Below are 11,988 nucleotides of genomic sequence, written 5' to 3'. Positions count from 1 at the left end.
GTAAAGGCACACAATAATAAGCATGAATGACTGGTGGGACCTTCAAACACTTTTATGTGGAGGCTTTGAATTTCATTCTTCCCTTTTTTGTTCTGCTCTTATCTATCTCCTGGGCATTTCATGGAATGTTCTCTATTTCTCTTCCCTGCTTTGCTTCCCATGCTGCCTCTATGTGTTCATATCTATTATTTGTATTGCTGCTTTCCATTCTTCTCTTCTGCACAGCTTTGTCCTTGGTTTCAATCCCAGTTCCTTACCCTCTACAAAAACTTTCTATTGCTTTTCATGTTGGTATCTAAACCAAATGCACCATTGAAGCTGGTGCATGATAGTCATTGAACTCAGGGTCCTAATGTTTAGAACCGAGAGCGCAAAGATCAGAGGGCGTTGGTGGTATAGTGGTGAGCATAGCTGCCTTCCAAGCAGTTGACCCGGGTTCGATTCCCGGCCAACGCAGTACAAATACTTATATATTCTGCAAGCAGGATATATTTTAAAGCAACATTTCACAAAATGGTAATATAATTAAGAGGTTAATCAGCCATTATATAAAAAATAAACAAATATGTAGGCAAGCATTTCGATCGCCCCTTCTGCTATATTCATTGTCCTAATATATGATAAGTTTCATAAAGCAGAGTCACCACTCACATGTACTGGTAAAAAAATATGTTACAGTGGGCAGACAATGAAAGGGCTGAGGCCCAACCAGACATTTTAACTCCAGCATCTCTATGTTAAAAAGCATTTCCTAGGCAATATTTAGCCTCTGAAAAAATATGCAAGATCCAGCAATAAATCTGGCAAAAGTCCCCAACATTTTGTGCATACTTGTGCCCTCACCTGAATGTAGCACCACCTTGTAGCCGTCGGAGGTAACTGCAGCTCACAAAATGTTTCATCAGAGGGCAAGTTTAGAGGAATCCAAAAGGCAGATGTCCATGGAAAGAGCCTCCGACTGCAGCAGGAAGTTTGGATGCTTCAAATTTGCATAGCTTCCAGTCCAACGTCCTCTCATGTACCGAACGCTCCCAAACGCTCTAAAGCCTTATACCGGCAAGCCCTCACCGGGTAGATCTCTGGCTCCCAGGAAAAGCCAAATACTGAGCATGCAAGCACTAGGATCACAGAGAGAGAGAGAGACAGAGAGCGTCGGAGAGCTGTTGTCTTGTTAAAGGCCTGAAACGGCTAGTGCCTAAGAGGGTCTGGACTTTCAGTTGTGACTGATTGTGAGAGGGGAAGATAAAGATTTTCTGCACCAAGCATGCCTTGCGATATACTTAGGCAAATGAGGTGAGAGCCCGACCAATCCCACGTCACTTCTCTGAATGCCTCCTCATCTGCATAAAGAGAACACTTTCACAAAGGAGCAGAGTGGCGCAGCGGAAGCGTGCTGGGCCCATAACCCAGAGGTCGATGTATCGAAACCATCCTCTGCTAATTTTGCTTGATTTTCCTTCCAAGGACCAAGCTGTCATTTCCACATAGCCAGAAAGGAAAAGTGCAAGCTTGTGCCAGCTATGTGAGAAAAGACTTCTCAACTATTCGTGTCTGTGTAATACAAGAGTGATCGTGAAAGGTACAACCCTGTACTTTGAAAGTAAAGACACACAATTATAACCATAAATGACTGACTGGTGGGAGCTTCACACAACTTTCTGGGCATGCTTTGAATTTCATTCTTCCCTTTTTGTTCTGCTCTTATATATCTCCTGGGCATTTCATGGAATGTTCTCTTTCTCTTCCCTGCTTTGCTTCCCATGCTGCCTATATATGCTCATTTCTACTATTTGTACTGTTGCTTTTCATTTCTTCTCTTCTGCACAACTTTGTCCTTGGTTTCAATCCCCAGTTCCTTACCCTCTGCAAAAAACGTTCTACTGCTTCTCATGTTGGTATCTAAACCAAATGCACCATTGAAGCTGGTGCAAGATAGTCATTGATTTCTGCAACGTAATATTTAGAACCGAGAGCTAACACATCAGAGGGCGTTGGTGGTATAGTGGTGAGCATAGCTGCTTCCTAAGCAGTTGACCCGGGTTTGATTCCCGGCCAACGCACTGAAAATACTTATATATTCTGCAAGCAGGATATATTGTAATGCAACATGTCACAAAATGGAAATTTCACGAACAGATTAATCAGCCATATATAAAAAAATAAACAAATACGTGGGCAAACATCTCAATCGCACCTTCTGCTACATACATTGTCCTAATATATGATAAGTTTCATAAAGCAGAGTCACAACACACATGTGCTGGTAATAAATTTGTTACAGTGGGCAAACAATGGAAGGGCTGAGGCCCGACCAGACATTGTAACTCCAGCATCTCTATGTTAAAAAGCATTTCTAGGCAATATCTAGCCTCTGAAAAAATATGCAAGATCCACCGATAAATCTGGCAAAAGTCCCTAACATTTTGTGCATACTTGTGCTCTCACCTGAATGTAGCGCCACCTTGTAGCTGTCGAAGGAAACTGCTGCTCACAAAATGTTTTATCAGAAGGCAAGTTGAGAGGAATCCAAGAGTCAGATGTCCATGGAAAGAACCACTCACTGAAGCAGGAATGTTGGAGGCTTCATATTCGCATAGTTTCCTGTCCAACGTCCACTCACGTCCCGAACGCTCCCAAACGCTCAAAAGCCTCACACCGGGCAAGCCCTCACCGGGTATATCTCTGGCTCCAAGGTAAAGCCAAATCCTGAGCATGCTAGTGCTAGGATCACAGAGCGAGAGAGAGATGGTTCAAGAGCTACTGTCTTGATAAAGGCCTGAAACGGCTAGTGCCTAAGAGTGTCTGACTTTCAGTTATGACTGATTGTGAGAGGGGAAGATGAAGTTTTTCTGCACCCAGCATGCCTTGGGATATACTTATGCAAATGAGGTGAGAGCCAGACCAATCCCATGCTACTCTGCCTAATGCTCCTTATCTGCATAAAAAGAACACTTTCACAACGGAGCAGAGTGGCGCAGCGGAAGCGTGCTGGGCCCATAACCCAGAGGTCGATGGATCGAAACCATCCTCTGCTAATTTTGCTTGATTTTACTTCCAAGGACCAAGCTGTCATTTCCACGCTACCAGCAAGGAAAAGCGCAAGCTTGTGCCAGCTATGTGAGAAAAGACTTCTCAACTATCTGTGTCTGCTGAAATACAAGAGAGGGATCGTCAAAAGCTCCACACTGTACTTTGAAAGTAAAGGCACACAATAATAAGCATGAATGACTGGTGGGACCTTCAAACACTTTTATGTGGAGGCTTTGAATTTCATTCTTCCCTTTTTTGTTCTGCTCTTATCTATCTCCTGGGCATTTCATGGAATGTTCTCTATTTCTCTTCTCTGCTTTGCTTCCCATGCTGCCTCTATGTGTTCATATCTATTATTTGTATTGCTGCTTTCCATTCTTCTCTTCTGCACAGCTTTGTCCTTGGTTTCAATCCCAGTTCCTTACCCTCTACAAAAACTTTCTATTGCTTTTCATGTTGGTATCTAAACCAAATGCACCATTGAAGCTGGTGCATGATAGTCATTGAACTCAGGGTCCTAATGTTTAGAACCGAGAGCACAAAGATCAGAGGGCGTTGGTGGTATAGTGGTGAGCATAGCTGCCTTCCAAGCAGTTGACCCGGGTTCGATTCCCGGCCAACGCAGTACAAATACTTATATATTCTGCAAGCAGGATATATTTTAAAGCAACATTTCACAAAATGGTAATATAATTAAGAGGTTAATCAGCCATTATATAAAAAATAAACAAATATGTAGGCAAGCATTTCGATCGCCCCTTCTGCTATATTCATTGTCCTAATATATGATAAGTTTCATAAAGCAGAGTCACCACTCACATGTACTGGTAAAAAAATATGTTACAGTGGGCAGACAATGAAAGGGCTGAGGCCCGACCAGACATTTTAACTCCAGCATCTCTATGTTAAAAAGCATTTCCGAGGCAATATTTAGCCTCTGAAAAAAATATGCAAGGTCCAGCAATAAATCTGGCAAAAGTCCCCAACATTTTGTGCATACTTGTGCCCTCACCTGAATGTAGCACCACCTTGTAGCCGTCGGAGGTAACTGCAGCTCACAAAATGTTTCATCAGAGGGCAAGTTTAGAGGAATCCAAAAGGCAGATGTCCATGGAAAGAGCCTCCGACTGCAGCAGGAAGTTTGGATGCTTCAAATTTGCATAGCTTCCAGTCCAACGTCCTCTCATGTACCGAACGCTCCCAAACGCTCTAAAGCCTTATACCGGCAAGCCCTCACCGGGTAGATCTCTGGCTCCCAGGAAAAGCCAAATACTGAGCATGCAAGCACTAGGATCACAGAGAGAGAGAGAGACAGAGAGCGTCGGAGAGCTGTTGTCTTGTTAAAGGCCTGAAACGGCTAGTGCCTAAGAGGGTCTGGACTTTCAGTTGTGACTGATTGTGAGAGGGGAAGATAAAGATTTTCTGCACCCAGCATGCCTTGCGATATACTTAGGCAAATGAGGTGAGAGCCCGACCAATCCCACGTCACTTCTCTGAATGCCTCCTCATCTGCATAAAGAGAACACTTTCACAAAGGAGCAGAGTGGCGCAGCGGAAGCGTGCTGGGCCCATAACCCAGAGGTCGATGGATCGAAACCATCCTCTGCTAATTTTGCTTGATTTTCCTTCCAAGGACCAAGCTGTCATTTCCACATAGCCAGAAAGGAAAAGTGCAAGCTTGTGCCAGCTATGTGAGAAAAGACTTCTCAACTATTCGTGTCTGTGTAATACAAGAGTGATCGTGAAAGGTACAACCCTGTACTTTGAAAGTAAAGACACACAATTATAACCATAAATGACTGACTGGTGGGAGCTTCACACAACTTTCTGGGCATGCTTTGAATTTCATTCTTCCCTTTTTGTTCTGCTCTTATCTATCTCCTGGGCATTTCATGGAATGTTCTCTTTCTCTTCCCTGCTTTGCTTCCCATGCTGCCTATATATGCTCATTTCTACTATTTGTACTGTTGCTTTTCATTTCTTCTCTTCTGCACAACTTTGTCCTTGGTTTCAATCCCCAGTTCCTTACCCTCTGCAAAAAACGTTCTACTGCTTCTCATGTTGGTATCTAAACCAAATGCACCATTGAAGCTGGTGCAAGATAGTCATTGATTTCTGCAACGTAATATTTAGAACCGAGAGCTAACACATCAGAGGGCGTTGGTGGTATAGTGGTGAGCATAGCTGCTTCCCAAGCAGTTGACCCGGGTTCTATTCCCGGCCAACGCACTGAAAATACTTATATATTCTGCAAGCAGGATATATTGTAATGCAACATGTCACAAAATGGAAATTTCACGAACAGATTAATCAGCCATATATAAAAAAATAAACAAATACGTGGGCAAACATCTCAATCGCACCTTCTGCTACATACATTGTCCTAATATATGATAAGTTTCATAAAGCAGAGTCACAACACACATGTGCTGGTAATAAATTTGTTACAGTGGGCAAACAATGGAAGGGCTGAGGCCCGACCAGACATTGTAACTCCAGCATCTCTATGTTAAAAAGCATTTCTAGGCAATATCTAGCCTCTGAAAAAAATATGCAAGATCCACCGATAAATCTGGCAAAAGTCCCTAACATTTTGTGCATACTTGTGCTCTCACCTGAATGTAGCGCCACCTTGTAGCTGTCGAAGGAAACTGCTGCTCACAAAATGTTTTATCAGAAGGCAAGTTGAGAGGAATCCAAGAGTCAGATGTCCATGGAAAGAACCACTCACTGAAGCAGGAATGTTGGAGGCTTCATATTCGCATAGTTTCCTGTCCAACGTCCACAACGCTCCCAAACGCTCAAAAGCCTCACACCGGGCAAGCCCTCACCGGGTATATCTCTGGCTCCAAGGTAAAGCCAAATCCTGAGCATGCTAGTGCTAGGATCACAGAGCGAGAGAGAGATGGTTCAAGAGCTACTGTCTTGATAAAGGCCTGAAACGGCTAGTGCCTAAGAGTGTCTGACTTTCAGTTATGACTGATTGTGAGAGGGGAAGATGAAGTTTTTCTGCACCCAGCATGCCTTGGGATATACTTATGCAAATGAGGTGAGAGCCAGACCAATCCCATGCTACTCTGCCTAATGCTCCTTATCTGCATAAAAAGAACACTTTCACAAGGGAGCAGAGTGGCGCAGCGGAAGCGTGCTGGGCCCATAACCCAGAGGTCGATGGATCGAAACCATCCTCTGCTAATTTTGCTTGATTTTACTTCCAAGGACCAAGCTGTCATTTCCACGCTACCAGCAAGGAAAAGCGCAAGCTTGTGCCAGCTATGTGAGAAAAGACTTCTCAACTATCTGTGTCTGCTGAAATACAAGAGAGGGATCGTCAAAGGCTCCACACTGTACTTTGAAAGTAAAGGCACACAATAATAAGCATGAATGACTGGTGGGACCTTCAAACACTTTTATGTGGAGGCTTTGAATTTCATTCTTCCCTTTTTTGTTCTGCTCTTATCTATCTCCTGGGCATTTCATGGAATGTTCTCTATTTCTCTTCCCTGCTTTGCTTCCCATGCTGCCTCTATGTGTTCATATCTATTATTTGTATTGCTGCTTTCCATTCTTCTCTTCTGCACAGCTTTGTCCTTGGTTTCAATCCCAGTTCCTTACCCTCTACAAAAACTTTCTATTGCTTTTCATGTTGGTATCTAAACCAAATGCACCATTGAAGCTGGTGCATGATAGTCATTGAACTCAGGGTCCTAATGTTTAGAACCGAGAGCGCAAAGATCAGAGGGCGTTGGTGGTATAGTGGTGAGCATAGCTGCCTTCCAAGCAGTTGACCCGGGTTCGATTCCCGGCCAACGCAGTACAAATACTTATATATTCTGCAAGCAGGATATATTTTAAAGCAACATTTCACAAAATGGTAATATAATTAAGAGGTTAATCAGCCATTATATAAAAAATAAACAAATATGTAGGCAAGCATTTCGATCGCCCCTTCTGCTATATTCATTGTCCTAATATATGATAAGTTTCATAAAGCAGAGTCACCACTCACATGTACTGGTAAAAAAATATGTTACAGTGGGCAGACAATGAAAGGGCTGAGGCCCAACCAGACATTTTAACTCCAGCATCTCTATGTTAAAAAGCATTTCCTAGGCAATATTTAGCCTCTGAAAAAATATGCAAGATCCAGCAATAAATCTGGCAAAAGTCCCCAACATTTTGTGCATACTTGTGCCCTCACCTGAATGTAGCACCACCTTGTAGCCGTCGGAGGTAACTGCAGCTCACAAAATGTTTCATCAGAGGGCAAGTTTAGAGGAATCCAAAAGGCAGATGTCCATGGAAAGAGCCTCCGACTGCAGCAGGAAGTTTGGATGCTTCAAATTTGCATAGCTTCCAGTCCAACGTCCTCTCATGTACCGAACGCTCCCAAACGCTCTAAAGCCTTATACCGGCAAGCCCTCACCGGGTAGATCTCTGGCTCCCAGGAAAAGCCAAATACTGAGCATGCAAGCACTAGGATCACAGAGAGAGAGAGAGACAGAGAGCGTCGGAGAGCTGTTGTCTTGTTAAAGGCCTGAAACGGCTAGTGCCTAAGAGGGTCTGGACTTTCAGTTGTGACTGATTGTGAGAGGGGAAGATAAAGATTTTCTGCACCCAGCATGCCTTGCGATATACTTAGGCAAATGAGGTGAGAGCCCGACCAATCCCACGTCACTTCTCTGAATGCCTCCTCATCTGCATAAAGAGAACACTTTCACAAAGGAGCAGAGTGGCGCAGCGGAAGCGTGCTGGGCCCATAACCCAGAGGTCGATGTATCGAAACCATCCTCTGCTAATTTTGCTTGATTTTCCTTCCAAGGACCAAGCTGTCATTTCCACATAGCCAGAAAGGAAAAGTGCAAGCTTGTGCCAGCTATGTGAGAAAAGACTTCTCAACTATTCGTGTCTGTGTAATACAAGAGTGATCGTGAAAGGTACAACCCTGTACTTTGAAAGTAAAGACACACAATTATAACCATAAATGACTGACTGGTGGGAGCTTCACACAACTTTCTGGGCATGCTTTGAATTTCATTCTTCCCTTTTTGTTCTGCTCTTATATATCTCCTGGGCATTTCATGGAATGTTCTCTTTCTCTTCCCTGCTTTGCTTCCCATGCTGCCTATATATGCTCATTTCTACTATTTGTACTGTTGCTTTTCATTTCTTCTCTTCTGCACAACTTTGTCCTTGGTTTCAATCCCCAGTTCCTTACCCTCTGCAAAAAACGTTCTACTGCTTCTCATGTTGGTATCTAAACCAAATGCACCATTGAAGCTGGTGCAAGATAGTCATTGATTTCTGCAACGTAATATTTAGAACCGAGAGCTAACACATCAGAGGGCGTTGGTGGTATAGTGGTGAGCATAGCTGCTTCCCAAGCAGTTGACCCGGGTTCTATTCCCGGCCAACGCACTGAAAATACTTATATATTCTGCAAGCAGGATATATTGTAATGCAACATGTCACAAAATGGAAATTTCACGAACAGATTAATCAGCCATATATAAAAAAATAAACAAATACGTGGGCAAACATCTCAATCGCACCTTCTGCTACATACATTGTCCTAATATATGATAAGTTTCATAAAGCAGAGTCACAACACACATGTGCTGGTAATAAATTTGTTACAGTGGGCAAACAATGGAAGGGCTGAGGCCCGACCAGACATTGTAACTCCAGCATCTCTATGTTAAAAAGCATTTCTAGGCAATATCTAGCCTCTGAAAAAAATATGCAAGATCCACCGATAAATCTGGCAAAAGTCCCTAACATTTTGTGCATACTTGTGCTCTCACCTGAATGTAGCGCCACCTTGTAGCTGTCGAAGGAAACTGCTGCTCACAAAATGTTTTATCAGAAGGCAAGTTGAGAGGAATCCAAGAGTCAGATGTCCATGGAAAGAACCACTCACTGAAGCAGGAATGTTGGAGGCTTCATATTCGCATAGTTTCCTGTCCAACGTCCACAACGCTCCCAAACGCTCAAAAGCCTCACACCGGGCAAGCCCTCACCGGGTATATCTCTGGCTCCAAGGTAAAGCCAAATCCTGAGCATGCTAGTGCTAGGATCACAGAGCGAGAGAGAGATGGTTCAAGAGCTACTGTCTTGATAAAGGCCTGAAACGGCTAGTGCCTAAGAGTGTCTGACTTTCAGTTATGACTGATTGTGAGAGGGGAAGATGAAGTTTTTCTGCACCCAGCATGCCTTGGGATATACTTATGCAAATGAGGTGAGAGCCAGACCAATCCCATGCTACTCTGCCTAATGCTCCTTATCTGCATAAAAAGAACACTTTCACAAGGGAGCAGAGTGGCGCAGCGGAAGCGTGCTGGGCCCATAACCCAGAGGTCGATGGATCGAAACCATCCTCTGCTAATTTTGCTTGATTTTACTTCCAAGGACCAAGCTGTCATTTCCACGCTACCAGCAAGGAAAAGCGCAAGCTTGTGCCAGCTATGTGAGAAAAGACTTCTCAACTATCTGTGTCTGCTGAAATACAAGAGAGGGATCGTCAAAGGCTCCACACTGTACTTTGAAAGTAAAGGCACACAATAATAAGCATGAATGACTGGTGGGACCTTCAAACACTTTTATGTGGAGGCTTTGAATTTCATTCTTCCCTTTTTTGTTCTGCTCTTATCTATCTCCTGGGCATTTCATGGAATGTTCTCTATTTCTCTTCCCTGCTTTGCTTCCCATGCTGCCTCTATGTGTTCATATCTATTATTTGTATTGCTGCTTTCCATTCTTCTCTTCTGCACAGCTTTGTCCTTGGTTTCAATCCCAGTTCCTTACCCTCTACAAAAACTTTCTATTGCTTTTCATGTTGGTATCTAAACCAAATGCACCATTGAAGCTGGTGCATGATAGTCATTGAACTCAGGGTCCTAATGTTTAGAACCGAGAGCGCAAAGATCAGAGGGCGTTGGTGGTATAGTGGTGAGCATAGCTGCCTTCCAAGCAGTTGACCCGGGTTCGATTCCCGGCCAACGCAGTACAAATACTTATATATTCTGCAAGCAGGATATATTTTAAAGCAACATTTCACAAAATGGTAATATAATTAAGAGGTTAATCAGCCATTATATAAAAAATAAACAAATATGTAGGCAAGCATTTCGATCGCCCCTTCTGCTATATTCATTGTCCTAATATATGATAAGTTTCATAAAGCAGAGTCACCACTCACATGTACTGGTAAAAAAATATGTTACAGTGGGCAGACAATGAAAGGGCTGAGGCCCAACCAGACATTTTAACTCCAGCATCTCTATGTTAAAAAGCATTTCCTAGGCAATATTTAGCCTCTGAAAAAATATGCAAGATCCAGCAATAAATCTGGCAAAAGTCCCCAACATTTTGTGCATACTTGTGCCCTCACCTGAATGTAGCACCACCTTGTAGCCGTCGGAGGTAACTGCAGCTCACAAAATGTTTCATCAGAGGGCAAGTTTAGAGGAATCCAAAAGGCAGATGTCCATGGAAAGAGCCTCCGACTGCAGCAGGAAGTTTGGATGCTTCAAATTTGCATAGCTTCCAGTCCAACGTCCTCTCATGTACCGAACGCTCCCAAACGCTCTAAAGCCTTATACCGGCAAGCCCTCACCGGGTAGATCTCTGGCTCCCAGGAAAAGCCAAATACTGAGCATGCAAGCACTAGGATCACAGAGAGAGAGAGAGACAGAGAGCGTCGGAGAGCTGTTGTCTTGTTAAAGGCCTGAAACGGCTAGTGCCTAAGAGGGTCTGGACTTTCAGTTGTGACTGATTGTGAGAGGGGAAGATAAAGATTTTCTGCACCCAGCATGCCTTGCGATATACTTAGGCAAATGAGGTGAGAGCCCGACCAATCCCACGTCACTTCTCTGAATGCCTCCTCATCTGCATAAAGAGAACACTTTCACAAAGGAGCAGAGTGGCGCAGCGGAAGCGTGCTGGGCCCATAACCCAGAGGTCGATGTATCGAAACCATCCTCTGCTAATTTTGCTTGATTTTCCTTCCAAGGACCAAGCTGTCATTTCCACATAGCCAGAAAGGAAAAGTGCAAGCTTGTGCCAGCTATGTGAGAAAAGACTTCTCAACTATTCGTGTCTGTGTAATACAAGAGTGATCGTGAAAGGTACAACCCTGTACTTTGAAAGTAAAGACACACAATTATAACCATAAATGACTGACTGGTGGGAGCTTCACACAACTTTCTGGGCATGCTTTGAATTTCATTCTTCCCTTTTTGTTCTGCTCTTATATATCTCCTGGGCATTTCATGGAATGTTCTCTTTCTCTTCCCTGCTTTGCTTCCCATGCTGCCTATATATGCTCATTTCTACTATTTGTACTGTTGCTTTTCATTTCTTCTCTTCTGCACAACTTTGTCCTTGGTTTCAATCCCCAGTTCCTTACCCTCTGCAAAAAACGTTCTACTGCTTCTCATGTTGGTATCTAAACCAAATGCACCATTGAAGCTGGTGCAAGATAGTCATTGATTTCTGCAACGTAATATTTAGAACCGAGAGCTAACACATCAGAGGGCGTTGGTGGTATAGTGGTGAGCATAGCTGCTTCCTAAGCAGTTGACCCGGGTTTGATTCCCGGCCAACGCACTGAAAATACTTATATATTCTGCAAGCAGGATATATTGTAATGCAACATGTCACAAAATGGAAATTTCACGAACAGATTAATCAGCCATATATAAAAAAATAAACAAATACGTGGGCAAACATCTCAATCGCACCTTCTGCTACATACATTGTCCTAATATATGATAAGTTTCATAAAGCAGAGTCACAACACACATGTGCTGGTAATAAATTTGTTACAGTGGGCAAACAATGGAAGGGCTGAGGCCCGACCAGACATTGTAACTCCAGCATCTCTATGTTAAAAAGCATTTCTAGGCAATATCTAGCCTCTGAAAAAATATGCAAGATCCACCGATAAATCTGGCAAAA

The 11,988-nt window shown here is 43.3% G+C and overlaps 6 non-coding genes across 6 annotated transcripts; all 6 read left to right on the top strand.

The window, feature by feature from the left end:
• Positions 1-384: 384 nt before the first annotated feature.
• Positions 385-456, top strand: TRNAG-UCC (transfer RNA glycine (anticodon UCC)). The gene has a single exon. It is a non-coding gene; the product is annotated as a tRNA-Gly (tRNA).
• A 1,532-nt stretch (positions 457-1,988) lies between these two features.
• TRNAR-CCU (transfer RNA arginine (anticodon CCU)) lies at positions 1,989-2,060 on the top strand. Its single transcript has one exon. It is a non-coding gene; the product is annotated as a tRNA-Arg (tRNA).
• Positions 2,061-3,582: 1,522 nt separating this feature from the next.
• TRNAG-UCC (transfer RNA glycine (anticodon UCC)) lies at positions 3,583-3,654 on the top strand. The gene has a single exon. It is a non-coding gene; the product is annotated as a tRNA-Gly (tRNA).
• Positions 3,655-6,772: 3,118 nt separating this feature from the next.
• TRNAG-UCC (transfer RNA glycine (anticodon UCC)) lies at positions 6,773-6,844 on the top strand. Its single transcript has one exon. It is a non-coding gene; the product is annotated as a tRNA-Gly (tRNA).
• A 3,117-nt stretch (positions 6,845-9,961) lies between these two features.
• Positions 9,962-10,033, top strand: TRNAG-UCC (transfer RNA glycine (anticodon UCC)). Its single transcript has one exon. It is a non-coding gene; the product is annotated as a tRNA-Gly (tRNA).
• A 1,532-nt stretch (positions 10,034-11,565) lies between these two features.
• TRNAR-CCU (transfer RNA arginine (anticodon CCU)) lies at positions 11,566-11,637 on the top strand. Its single transcript has one exon. It is a non-coding gene; the product is annotated as a tRNA-Arg (tRNA).
• The last annotated feature ends 351 nt before the right edge of the window (positions 11,638-11,988 follow it).

This window comes from Lissotriton vulgaris, chromosome 9 (assembly GCF_964263255.1).
Source record: "Lissotriton vulgaris chromosome 9, aLisVul1.2, whole genome shotgun sequence".
Taxonomy (NCBI): domain Eukaryota; kingdom Metazoa; phylum Chordata; class Amphibia; order Caudata; family Salamandridae; genus Lissotriton; species Lissotriton vulgaris.
Note: the sequence above shows the minus strand (reverse complement) of the source record. Positions and strands in the feature narration are given on the sequence as shown.